The sequence below is a fragment of the Budorcas taxicolor genome, unplaced genomic scaffold, assembly GCF_023091745.1.
Source record: "Budorcas taxicolor isolate Tak-1 unplaced genomic scaffold, Takin1.1 scaffold676, whole genome shotgun sequence".
Lineage (NCBI taxonomy): Eukaryota > Metazoa > Chordata > Mammalia > Artiodactyla > Bovidae > Budorcas > Budorcas taxicolor.
In genome coordinates, this window is record NW_026292701.1 from 13,535 (window position 1) to 27,561 (window position 14,027).

At 42.8% G+C, this 14,027-nt stretch overlaps 1 protein-coding gene across 1 annotated transcript in view; it reads right to left on the reverse strand.

Moving 5' to 3' along the window:
* LOC128071431 (ATP-binding cassette subfamily C member 4-like) overlaps positions 1-14,027 on the reverse strand; it is a gene marked incomplete at its 3' end in the record, with an annotated part of 40,751 nt that overhangs the window by 11,468 nt on the left and 15,256 nt on the right. The gene's annotated exons all lie outside the window — the stretch shown is intronic.

Consider the following 14,027-nt stretch of genomic DNA (forward strand, 5'->3'; position numbering starts at 1 on the left):
CCTGAGTAAGAGTCAGGGAAAGCAAGTTTCTTTCCCAAAGAAAAACGCGAAGGAACAGCAACACCCACCCACCCTGCCAAACAGCCACTCCACCAAACAACGTACTTCTTCTCTCCAGTCACCCCTTGATGGTCCCCCCTCTTCCTAGGTCCCCTGCTTCACCATAAAGGAAAATCATTCAGCAAACCCAAGTTACCAAAACTAAACACCTTGGGCCACAATATCAATTCCTCCACAGACTTCTCAAAAGACAAAACGTTAAAAGTTTGTAAGTCTTTCAGGAACAGGGCTTTTCCTTTCTCGGCAATCCCGCATTACTAACACAGAAACAGGGTAAGCTTGGCTTACCTGACAGGTATGCTTTGATAGCTCTCTTCCGTCTGTCTGAAGCTAAGGAACCCACACACAAGAGGAGGGAAGGAGAATCCATAACACCAAACATCAAAAAAAAAAAAAAAGGCATTTTCTGCTCAGCCAACCAGTGCCTGATCAGGATATTTATCAAAAGATGTCCCCATCCCTCACATGGGTTCTCACTAAACCTTAATGTCTTGTCTACACAAATGAACACATGCACACACACATGTTAACAGGTTGCACCAACTGCCTCTGCCTCCATGAAGTCATGGAGATTTTCATCTACTATAGAGGATAAAGGGAACACTATTTAGTTGAAGAAGTGTGAATAAGATGATCCGAACTGAGTAAAATATAACTGATATATTTCCACCGTGTCCTGTCATCCATCCCAAGAGGCACAGAGAGCTCTTTGGAAGAGTCCCTCACGTAGTGGATTGTCAAACACACTGTTTACAGTTTCCTGAGATGGAAATGTGGAGGCCACACAGAGAAGCAAGAACATCAAACTGTACACACGGGCAGTCCCGGCCCAGGTGTCCCCAAGGGCAGTCCAGTGCTGGAGCCACAAACCACCAGAAGCCCAGCAGTAATATCTGCCATCCAAAACTTTCCTGCAACTTATGATTCTATTTGAGAAGCACTGTTGCCTGCTACCCAGCTCTCCATTTGAGCTTAACATCCCTCTAACTATAGGAGAAATAAGAGTAATAGCACTCACCAAAGAAAATATGGATAAATTCAATAAATCCAGCAAAAAGGAGTGTAAATAAAGGCCGGTCATTACTGCCTAAGCATATCTGGAGTTTTCCACTGAGAAACAATATTTAATAACCTAGTTGAGGGACTTCCTTGGTGGTCCTTTAGTTATGACTCCACACTCCCAATGTAGGGAAACTTGGTTCAATCCCTAGTCAGAGAAGTAGATCCCACATGCAGAAACTAAGACTCAGCACAGCCAAGTAAATCAATATTAATAAAACAAAACCAAAAAATGGTTGGAGAAATAGCCTCATTAAGGTAAAAATGCCAGTTCATGGCTCATATCTTCCACTCATCTGTGAATTCTTTTTATTCTTGATAACCATTATTATTTAACTGGGATAGAAAATGTTTATCTTTCAAAAAGATAACAAAGGATTTCAAACATAGACTGTTACTGATGCAGTTTGGGAGGAGAGTCATTTATTATTATTAAGCACTCTTTTGGGACTTCCTCTGATGACTCAGTGGTTAGGAATCCATCTCAATGCAGGAGTCACAGGAAATGCAGGTTTAATCCCTGAGGTGAGAAGATCCTCTGGAGGAGGAAATGGCAACCCACTACAAGATTCTTGCCAGGATAATCCTACGGACAGAGAAGACTGGTGGGTTATGGTGCCGGGGGCCGGGGGTGGGGTGGGGGGGGTGGGGGGGGGATGGCGCCAGCGTGAGGAACTCCGCCCATGGCAAAGGTCATGAGGAAGGAGGCTTGGCATACTCAAAGGCATGATCAAGCCTCAGGAAACCCCCTGTTCCCGAGCATCTAACCCCAAAACCAGAGTCTGTTTTATGCTCTCACCTACACCTCTGACTTTATGGGGGGCTCTCCCCCATAACCGTTTCTCTCGGAGAAGGAGTTAACTTGCCGCTCCAAGGCAATAAAAATTCCTGGGTGTGACAAGAGTGTTTCAGCTTACGGTCTCCTCTGAAGTTTATCTAGCCCACCTGTATAGGTTTGTCTGGCCACATGTGATTGTTTACAGCCACCCAATCTGAGAGGCACGAGATGTTTTAGACTTACTAAAGGCAAATTCTTCTGGGGAGTTGGAAATTATTAGTATAGTGGGTTGGTTAGGAATTATATTGGTGAAGGGTTTTTCATTTGTTGTGTCAATAATTATTGCTCATTCCCTGCTCTGGGTGGGACAAGGATGTCTCAGGTCAAACCTTTCTGCTGACAGACTAGCTTGTGTGACAGGATTATCCATACTCCTGCCACATGATTGTTTACTACCTTTTAACCATAAACAGCACAGAGAGTTTTGGAGTATTTTGAGAGTCTTAATTAGCATAGGGCTTTTTCTTCTTGTTGAGTCAATGATTGCCACCAGGCCTCCATATCCTTAGGCACCTGGGAATATATTAATCAATGTATTTGGAATATAGTAAAGGAAATATAGTAGTTTTTGATGTTAGCAATACTAGACTTTTGGAGTTAATGGATTTTCTCTTTTGTAATAGATCACTGTACTTTGTTATAAATCACTGTGTCCTTGCTATGTAAAAATGTAACTTTATCACTATTTTAAGACTAAATAGATCTTAAGGGGAGCATTGGTGAAAGGATTTTCATTTGTTGGGCTGATGTTTGCTGCTAAATCTCCATGTTCCCTACCCTTATAATGAAGATAACTAGCATATAGGAAGAAATAAGCATTAACCTTTAAGATTAATCATGTTAACCTTGGGTTAAATAAATTCCTTTCTTGATTGTAACTCACTACACCCTCACCCTATAGGAATGTAACTTTATTTGGAGGGTGGTGCCTGGTTTAAGAAAAAAACACCCTTGGAAAAAATAAGTTTTTGGTTATCAGAAAGAAAGGATCATAAAATCCCTGAGACCTTTTATGTGAAGCACCTGATTTTGATAAAGGTCAGGACTGCTGACCCCCGCATGACTCTGTATTCATCCCTATATGTAACAAAAGGTATATAAGCAAACCCAAAAATAAAGAAATTGGCTCAGTTTCCAGAGAGACTGATTCCCGCATGTCGCTTCTTTCTTGCTCCCATTTCTATGGCTGAATTCCCATCTAGATTCATCCTCCTTTTCTCCACTAATTCTCCTACTACACTATCCATTTCTAATCTCTCTCAGTTATCTGTAATTAAATATGTATTTTTCCAAGGATGCCAACGCCATCCCAACCTTTGAATTCCCTGGATCCACCGGGGCTGGACCCCGGCACTACAGTCCCTGGGGTCACAAAGGGTCAGACACAACTCAGTGACAGAGCACACATGCAGAAGTCTGCCTCAAGCAAGGAGCAGCCACGGCAACTCAGAGAAGCGACGAAAAGTGCAATGCACAAGGAATTTCCATCCTGGAACAAGTTGCAACTATGGAAAACAGAATATTGATATTATGCTCCATATGAAAAATAGCAGCAAGTAAAAAACAACTTTCCAGTAATTTCTCTCAAAAAGAAAATCCATCACCTCCACACATAAGGAAAGGTTAGAGATGGAGAGTCGTTTGACAGGACAGCTGGCAGCAGCATTTGTAATTTGTGAGTGTTTCCATTTCTGACATTTGGTAAAACTGCCTGAGGCAAACCAGGCAAAAGTTTGTCCAGCTACCAGAAGATTCAGGTCAGTTCAGTTCAGTCGCTCAGTCGTGTCCGACTCTTTGAGACCCCATGAATCGCAACACACCAGGCCTCCCTGTCCATCACCAACTCCCGGAGTTCACTCAGACTCACATCCATCGAGTCAGTGATGCCATCCAGCTATCTCACCCCCTGTCATCCCCTTCTCCTCCTGCCCCCAATCCCTCCCAACATCAGAGTCTTTTCCAATGAGTCAACTCTTCGAATGAGGTGACCAAGGTACTGCAGTTTCAGATTTAGTATCATTCCTTCCAATGAACACCCAGGACTGATCTCCTTTAGCATGGACTGGTTGGATCTTCTTGCAGTCCAAGGGACTCTCAAGAGTCTTCTCCAACACCACAGTTCAAAAGCATCAATTCTTCAGTGCTCAGCCTTCTTCAAAGTCCAACTCTCACATCCATACATGACTACTGGAAAAACCATAGCCTTGACTAGATGGACCTTAGTCGGCAAAGTAATCTCTCTGCTTTTTAATATGCTATCTGGGTTGGCCATAACTTTTCTTCCAAGGAGTAAGCGTCTTTTAATTTCATGGCTGCAGTCACCATCTGCAGTGATTTTGGAGCCACCAAAAATAAAGTCTGACACTGTTTCCACTGTTTCCCCATCTATTTCCAATGAAGTGATGGGACCAGATGCCAAGACCTTCGTTTTCTGAATGTTGAGTTTTAAGCCAACTTTTTCACTCTCCTCTTTTACTTTCATCAAGAGGCTATTTAATTCCTCTTCACTTTCTGCCATAAGGGTGGTATCATGTGCATATATGAGGTTATTGATATTTCTCCCAGAAATCTTGATTCCAGTTTGTGCTTCTTCCAGCCCAGCATTTCTCATGATGTATTCTGCATAGAAGTTAAATAAGCAGGGTGACAATATACAGCCTTGACGTACTGGTTCTTATTTGGAACCAGTCTGTTGTTCCATGTCCAATTCTAACTGTTGCTTCCTGACCTGCATACAGGTTTCTTAAGAGGCAGGTCAGGTGGTCTGGTATTCCCATCTCTTGAAGAACTTTCCACAGTTTATTGTGATCCACACAGTCAAAGGCTTTGGCATAGTCAATAAAGCAGAAATAGATGTTTTTCTGGAATTCTCTTGCTTTTCCATGATCCAGCGGATGTTGGCTGGATTTGACCTCTGGTTCCTCTGCCTTTTCTAAAACCAGCTTGAACGTCAGGAATTTCACAGTTCATGTATTGCTGAGGCCTGGCTTGGAGAATTTTGAGCATTACTTTACTAGCATGTGAGATGAGTGCAATTGTGCGGTAGTTTGAGCCTTCTTTGTCATTGCCTTTCTTTGGGATTGGAATGAAAACTGACCTTTTCCAGTCCTGTGGCCACTGCTGAGTTTTCCAAATTTGCTGGCATATTGAGTGCAGCACTTTCAAAGCATCATCTTTCAGGATTTAAAATAGCTCGACTGGAATTCCATCACCTCCACTAGCTTTGTTCATAGTGATGCTTTCTAAGGCCCACTTGATTTCACATTCCAGGATGTCTGGCTCTAGGTGAGTGATCACACCATCGTGATTATCCAGGTCATGAAGATCTTTTTTGTATACTTCCTATGTGTATTCTTGCCACCTCTTCTTAATATCTTCTGCTTCTGTTAGGTCCAGACCATTTCTGTCCTTTATCAAGCCCATCTTTGCCTGAAATGTTCCTTTGGTATCTCCAATTTTCTTGAAGAGATCTCTAGTCTTTCCCATTCTGTTCTTTTCCTTTATTTCTTTCATTGATCGCTGAAGAAGGCTTTCTTATCTCTTCTTGCTATTCTTTGGAACTCTGCATTCAGATGCTTATATCTTTCCTTTTCTCCTTGGCTTTTTGCTTCTCTTCTTTTCACAGTTATTTGTAAGGCCTCCCCAGACAGCCATTTTGCTTTTTTCATTTCCTTTCCATAAGGATGGTCTTGATCCCTGTCTCCTGTACAATGTCACGAACCTCATTCCATAGTTCATCAGGCACTCTATCTATCAGATCTAGGCCCTTAAATCTATTTCTCACTTCCACTGTATAATCATAAGGGATTTGATTTAGTTCATACCTGAATGATTTTCCCTACTTTATTCAATTTCAGTCTGAATTTGGTAATAAGAAGTTCATGATCTGAGCCACAGTCAGCTCCTGGTCTTGTTTTTGTTAACTGTATAGAGCTTCTCCATCTTTGGCTGCAGAGAATATAATCAATCTGATTTTGGTGTTGACCATCTGGTGATGTCCATGTGTAGAGTCTTCTCTTGTGTTGTTGGAAGAGGGTGTTTGCTATGACCAGTGCATTTTCTTGGCAAAACTCTATTAGTCTTTGCCCTGATTCATTGCACATTCCAAGGCCAAATTTGCCTGTTACTCTTGACTTCCTACTTTTGCATTCCAGTCCTCTATAATGAAAAGGACATCTTTTGGGGGTGTTAGTTCTAAAAGGTCTTTTAGGTCTTCATAGAACCGATCAACTTCAGCTTCCTCAGTGTTACTGGTTGGGGCATAGACTTGGATTACTGTGACATTAAATGGTTTGCCTTGGATCCAAACAGAGATCATTCTGTCATTTTTGAGATTGCATTGAAGTACTGCATTTCAGACTCTTCTGTTGACCATGATGGCTACTCCATTTCTTCTGAGGGATTCCTGCCCACAGTAGTAGATATAATGGTCCTCTGAGTTAAATTCACCCATTCCAGTCCATCTTAGTTCTCTGATTCCTAGAATGTTGATGTTCACTCTTGCCATCTCCTGTTTGACCACTTCCAATTTGCCTTGATTCATGGACCTGACATTCCAGTTCCTATGCAATATTGCTCTTTATAGCATCAGACCTTGTTTCTATCACCAGTCACATCCACAGCTGGGTGTTGTTTTTGCTTGGCTCCATCTTTTCATTCTTTCTGGAGTCATGTCTCCACTGATCTCCAGTAGCATATTGGGAACCTCCTGACCTGGGGAGTACCTCTTTCAGTATCCTATCATTTTGCCTTTTCATACTGTTCATGGGGTTCTCAAGGCAAGAATACTGAAGTGGTTTGCATTCCCTTCTCCAGTGGACCACATTGTGTCAGACCTCTCCACCATGCCCGCCCGTCTTGGGTTGCCCCACAGGCATGGCTTAGTTTCATTGAGTAAGACAAGGTTGTGGTCCTAGTTTTGATTAGATTGACTAGTTTTCTGTGAGTATGGTTTTGGTCTGTCTGCCCTCTGATGCCCTCTTGCAACACCTACCATCTTACTTGGGTGTCTCTTACCTTGGGCGTGGGGTATCTTTTCATGGCTGCTCCAGCAAAGTACAGCTGCTGCTTCTTACCTTGGATGAGGGTATCTCCTCCTGCTGCCCTTCCTGACCTTCAATGTGGGATGGCTCCTCTAGGCCCTCCTGCCCCCACACGGCCACCACTCCTTGGACGTGGCGTTGCTCCTCCCAGCCATCACCCTTGACCTTAGACACGGGGTGGCTCCTCCCAGTCGCCGTCCCTGGCCTCAGACGTGGTGTATCTCCTCCCGGCCGTCACCCCTGACCTCGGATGCGGGATAGCTCCTCAAGGCCACCGGCCCTGACCTCGGACGTGGGGTAGCTCCTCTCAGCAGTTCCTGCACCATTGCAGCCTGGCACTCTAGGCCGCTGCCGCTGACCTCGGACGTGGGGTAGCTCTCGGCCGCGCTTAGTGCGCCGGCTGCTGCCGCCACCTGCGCTTACTCATAGGCACCTAGAATGTCAGGTCCATAAATCAAGGCAAATTGGAAGTGGTCAAACAGGAGATGATAAGAGTGAATGTCGACATTCTAGGAATCAGTGAACTAAAATGGACTGGAATGGGTGAATTTAACTCGGATGACCATTATATCTACTACTGCGGGCAGGATCCCTCAGAGGAAATGTAGTAGCCATCATGGTCAACAGAAGAGTCTGAAATGCAGTACTTCAATGCAATCTCAAAAACGACAGAATGATCTCTGTTCGTTTCCAAGGCAGACCATTTAATATCACAGTAATCCAAGTCTATGCCCCAACCAGTAACACTGAGGAAGCTGAAGTTGATCGGTTCTATGAAGACCTAAAAGACCTTTTAGAACTAACACCCCCAAAAGATGTCCTTTTCATTATAGAGGACTGGAATGCAAAAGTAGGAAGTCAAGAAACACCTGGAGTAATAGGCAAATTTGGCCTTGGAATGTGCAATGAAGCAGGACAAAGACTAATAGAGTTTTGCCAAGAAAATGCACTGGTCATGGCAAACACCCTCTTCCAACAACACAAGAGAAGACTCTACACATGGACATCACCAGATGGTCAACACCAAAATCAGATTGATTATATTCTCTGCAGCCAAAGATGGAGAAGCTCTATACAGTTAACAAAAACAAGACCAGGAGCTGACTGTGGCTCAGATCATGAACTTCTTATTACCAAATTCAGACTGAAATTGAATAAAGTAGGGAAAATCATTCAGGTATGAACTAAATCAAATCCCTTATGATTATACAGTGGAAGTGAGAAATAGATTTAAGGGCCTAGATCTGATAGATAGAGTGCCTGATGAACTATGGAATGAGGTTCGTGACATTGTACAGGAGACAGGGATCAAGACCATCCTTATGGAAAGGAAATGAAAAAAGCAAAATGGCTGTCTGGGGAGGCCTTACAAATAACTGTGAAAAGAAGAGAAGCAAAAAGCCAAGGAGAAAAGGAAAGATATAAGCATCTGAATGCAGAGTTCCAAAGAATAGCAAGAAGAGATAAGAAAGCCTTCTTCAGCGATCAATGAAAGAAATAAAGGAAAAGAACAGAATGGGAAAGACTAGAGATCTCTTCAAGAAAATTGGAGATACCAAAGGAACATTTCAGGCAAAGATGGGCTTGATAAAGGACAGAAATGGTCTGGACCTAACAGAAGCAGAAGATATTAAGAAGAGGTGGCAAGAATACACATAGGAAGTATACAAAAAAGATCTTCATGACCTGGATAATCACGATGGTGTGATCACTCACCTAGAGCCAGACATCCTGGAATGTGAAATCAAGTGGGCCTTAGAAAGCATCACTATGAACAAAGCTAGTGGAGGTGATGGAATTCCAGTCGAGCTATTTTAAATCCTGAAAGATGATGCTTTGAAAGTGCTGCACTCAATATGCCAGCAAATTTGGAAAACTCAGCAGTGGCCACAGGACTGGAAAAGGTCAGTTTTCATTCCAATCCCAAAGAAAGGCAATGACAAAGAAGGCTCAAACTACCGCACAATTGCACTCATCTCACATGCTAGTAAAGTAATGCTCAAAATTCTCCAAGCCAGGCTTCAACAATACGTGAACCATGAACTTCCTGACGTTCAAGCTGGTTTTAGAAAAGGCAGAGGAACCAGAGATCAAATCCAGCCAACATCCGCTGGATCATGGAAAAGCAAGAGAATTCCAGAAAAACATCTATTTCTGCTTTATTGACTATGCCAAAGCCTTTGACTGTGTGGATCACAATAAACTGTGGAAAGTTCTTCAAGAGATGGGAATACCAGACCACCTGACATGCCTCTTGAGAAATCTGTATGCAGGCCAGGAAGCAACAGTTAGAACTGGACATGGAACAGACTGGTTCCAAATAAGAACGAGTACGTCAAGGCTGTATATTGTCACCCTGCTTGTGTAACTTCTATGCAGAGTACATCATGAGAAACGGGACTGGAAGAATCACAAGCTGAAATCAAGATTTCTGGGAGAAATATCAATAACCTCAGATATGCAGATGACACCACTCTTATGGCAGAAAGTCAAGAGGTACTAAAAAGTCTCTTGATGAAAGTAAAAGAGGAGAGTGAAAAAGTTGGCTTAAAGCTCAACATTCAGAAAACAAAGATCATGGCATCCGGTCCCATCACTCCATGGGAAAAGACGGGGAAACAGTGGAAACAGTGGCTGACTTTATTTTGGGGGGCTCCAAAATCACTGCAGATGGTGATTGCAGTCATGAAATTAAAAGACGCTTACTCCTTGGAAGAAAAGTTATGACCAACCTAGATAGCATATTCAAATGCAGAGACATTACTTTGCCGCCTAAGGTCCAGCTAGTCAAAGCTATGGTTTTTCCAGTAGTCATGTATGGAGCTGAGAGTTGGACTGTGAAGAAGGCTGAGCGCCAAATAATTGATGATTTTGAACTCTGGTGTTGGAGAAGACTCTTGGGAGTCCCTTGGACTGCAAGGAGATCCAACCAGTCCATTCTGAAGGAGATCAGCCCTGGCATTTCTTTGGAAGGAATGATGCTAAAGCTGAAACTCCAATACTTTGGCCACCTCATGCAAAGAGTTGACTCACTGGAAAAGACTCTGATGCTGGGCAGGATTGTGGGCAGGAGGAGGACGACAGGGGATGAGATGGCTGGATGGCATCACTGACTCAATGGACGTCAGTCTGAGTGAACTCTGGGAGTTGGTGATAGACAGGGAAGTCTAGAGTGCTGCGATTCATGGGGTTGCAAAGAGTCAGACACGACTGAGTGACTGACCTGAACTAATGCAATATTACTCTTACATCCACAGCTCGGTATTGTTTTTGGTTTCGGTCCATCCCTTCATTCTTTCTGGAGCTATGTCTCCACTGATCTCTAGTAACATATTGGGCACCTACTGACCTGGGGAGTTCCTCTTTCAGTATCCTATCATTTTGCCTTTTCATACTGTTCATGGGGTTCTCAAAGCAAGAATACTGAAGTGGTTTGCCATTCCCCTCTCCAGTGGACCACATTCTGTCAGACCTCTCCACCATGACCTGTCCGTCTTGGGTTGCCCCACGAGTATGGCTTAGTTTCATTGAGTTAGTCAAGGCTATGGTCCTTGTGTGTTTAGATTGACTAGTTTTCTGTGAGTACGGTTTCAGTGTGTCTGCCCTCTGATGCCCTCTTGCAACACCTACCATCTTACTTGGGTTTCTCTTACCTTGGGTGTGTTGTATCTCTTCACGGCTGCTCCAGCAAAGCGCAGCCACTGCTCCTTACCTTGGATGAGGGGTATCTCCGCACCACTGCCCTTCCTGACCTTCAGCATGGTATGGCTCCTCTAAGCCCTCCTGCTCTGGCACAGCCACAGCTCCTTGGATGTTGGGTTGCTCCTCCCAGCCACCTCCCCTGGCCTCGGGTGCCAGTTGCTCCTCCAGGCCACCGCCCCTGGCCTCGGATGCCAGGTGGCTCCTCCTGGCCGCCACCTCTGACCTCGGACGTGGGGTGGCTCCTCTCGGCCGCGCTTAGTGCACCGGTCACGGCAGCCACCTGCTCAATGCTCTAGTCCAAGTATTAAGACCAAATGAAATAGTGGTGTGAATCCCAAGGATAGACCAAATTTCAGAAGACTCTGCTTGTCTTGGAGAGTCTCTCAGAGAGGCAAGGCGTGGCTGTGGCTCACCCTGGGTACACAGACACTTACGGCAGCCATTCCCAGGAGCTGCCCCACCACGTGTACACTGGTGTGGGCAGACACCACCAAGGAATTCTCTCATCTGGACATTCCTGATTCTCACCATCAATTAATAAGAAATAAAACAACTGAGAAAATATTCACTATCAATCATGAAGCTAACAGAATTAAAACTTTCTTGATAAGCAGGAACAAGGTCAAACACTGTCCCTTAAACCTTTCCTCTCTGACATCAATCTATAATCACATGTACATCCTTTCCACAAATCAATTGAGAATATAGTTCTTATTGTCTCACAAGAATTCTCCACAGCTCTGAAATCATAAAGGATCTTTTAAAAAGCTGAATTTAATACCACAACATCCATTATTCAGGATTATCTGAGACTCTGAGTCTCTGAGGCAGACTTTTTATTTTGGCCACACCCTGTGGCATGCAGAATCTTAGTTCCCAGTCCAGGGATCAAAAACCTTCATATCTGCATTGGGTGCATGGAGTCTTAACCACCGGACTGCCAGGGAAGCTTGTGGTAGCCATTACATGATAGAGTCCTTGGTATTCAGCCTCCTGAAAGCACCTGATATTGAGTCCTACCTTTTGCTGCTTAGGATAACTTCTTGCAGGGTTCAGTTAGAAACTGGAACTTCTGCAGTGGATAGAATTTCTCCTCCAAGTTAAGGTACTTGAAACATTTCTCACCCAATTTCCCCACATCTCATTCATGGAAACAAAAACACAAAAATAGAAGCAAGCTAACAAAGAAAAACACTTGAGTGAAACATATAAGCAGAAAAGAGTGAGCTTGTAGGGAAAAATTGAACAGGCAGTTAATCTTTAGAACTGGGGGAGTTCTAAAGTAGAGTTGAGAAAAATCCAGAGATAAGGAGAAAAAGCAGTGAATCTGGGAAATCATATCCACCAGCATTCTAGATATCCTAGCCTTCACTCATCTTTTACACAGTGGTCTTCATCCTGACTGCACCTTAGCATCACCTGGGTGGGGATAAGGGCACTCTGATGCCCAAGGTCCAGCCTCCAGAAACTGGTTTAGGTTCAACTGATTAGGATGGAACCTGAAGATTCTTCTCCATGGAAGATTCTGGATGCAGAAACTAACCCTATGTAAGCATCTGCTAACCTCCACTCTTGCACTCTTTTGGCATCTGAGCCTGGAATGGCTACAGACCTGCTATGAAGGAGTTACAATGATCACAAACAGTTTTAATGAGTCCCATAACACATTTCATGCTTCCAGAAAAATCCTTATAAACCCAAGTCCAGAGATTACAGTATTGAAATTGAAAATTTTCATTCTGCACAGTAGAAAAACTAAAATTTCAGATAAAACTATATTTAAAACACATTAATAAAAAGATGAGTCAAAATTAGCCTGGAAAGTTATCTCTAAAAGGAGAAGGAGAATTAGAATAGAGCTAACAAGGATATCAGCCTTCTTTAAAAGTAGTCTTGTCTTGATTTTGGAATCATGAAAACATTATACAGAATTAAAATTATGAAAGAACTAATTTTTTAAAAAAGCAATTCCTAAAATTTCAGAGTAAATTTAAATAAAAGTACCTAAATATCTACCCAACCTGTTGGTACAAAGAGCCATACAAAAAAGAACTATGAAAAGTGGTTTTAAACAAAACAATTTAAAACACATTCTCTGCGTGATACACCCATGTGAAGACAGTATGAACTGCCAAAAGATAAATCTTATTATGTTTTCAGAAGTCATATTATAAGGTAAAACAAATGAATAATTCTGTTAATATCATTGAGAATTGGGCTTAGACGTGGGACAAAGAGAAAAGATAATGGGAGAAAAGAGGTACAGATGTAAGCACAGTAAGATGAAGTAAAAAACTAGTGTCCTGTATCTGATTTGGATTGGAAACACCATATAAACATATTTGTTTACCTTAAAAATGTATTCTAACTTGGTCTAATGAAAAAAAGCCAAGAAACAATAACCAAGAGCAAGAAGCCCCTCTAGTACCCAGACTATAGTCTTTAAATACCATTTCACACTAAAAGAAGACAGGGCTGCTTGGAGAAATGGATGATTCCAGGGCTGAGCAAATGCTGTACAAAATGAACTAGAAACATTCTGTCACACCAGAAACAAAACAACAAAAAAAAGACATTAAAAAAAAAAAAAAAAAAAAAACTAGCCAAGACTTCTAGAGTATGTGCAAAAGGCTTAGGACCCAACCTGAACATACTCCCACTGCCCAAAGATGGCCAAAGGTTGACACAAGCATAACAAAGGAAATGGACTGAAGCAGATCAGAAATGCTTAAATCCATGAGCTCAAATTGACATTCACAAAACCAAACCAAAAAACAACCGTGAAAACTCACTAGCCCCTCTCCTCACTAGAGGAGAACCAATTCCTCATTTTGAAAACAGGTTTTAAAAACGGAAAAATTATTTTCCCCTACTCTACCTGTAAACACTATAGTTAAGCATTAACCAAAGAGCTTAGAACATCTCCACTTCGCAACCCTTAATAAGTTAATGGACCGAGAGCAAGGATCATGAATAGATCCAACATCACACACACACACACACACACAAGATGTTATATAACTTATAAGGGAGATATACAACCCTACCTCCTACATAGACGAAAGGGGTAACGAAAATCCAAATGAGCTATATCAAACTTCTAGACCTAAACACCAACCTAAGGTGCCAGAGCAACAAGTTAATTGACACAGGGGGAGATGCGATCAGCCAAATCCAGGCTGTGGGACTCTCTACAGGACAAACAACCTAGAGGCAGGGGGTGGAGGGGACAGAAAGGCAATCTGTATAACCTGTGTCAGCCAAGTGTACCTCATTTAATACTGCTGCCAACAGAAGAGGGGAAAAGACAACTGTGAGCGCTGGCT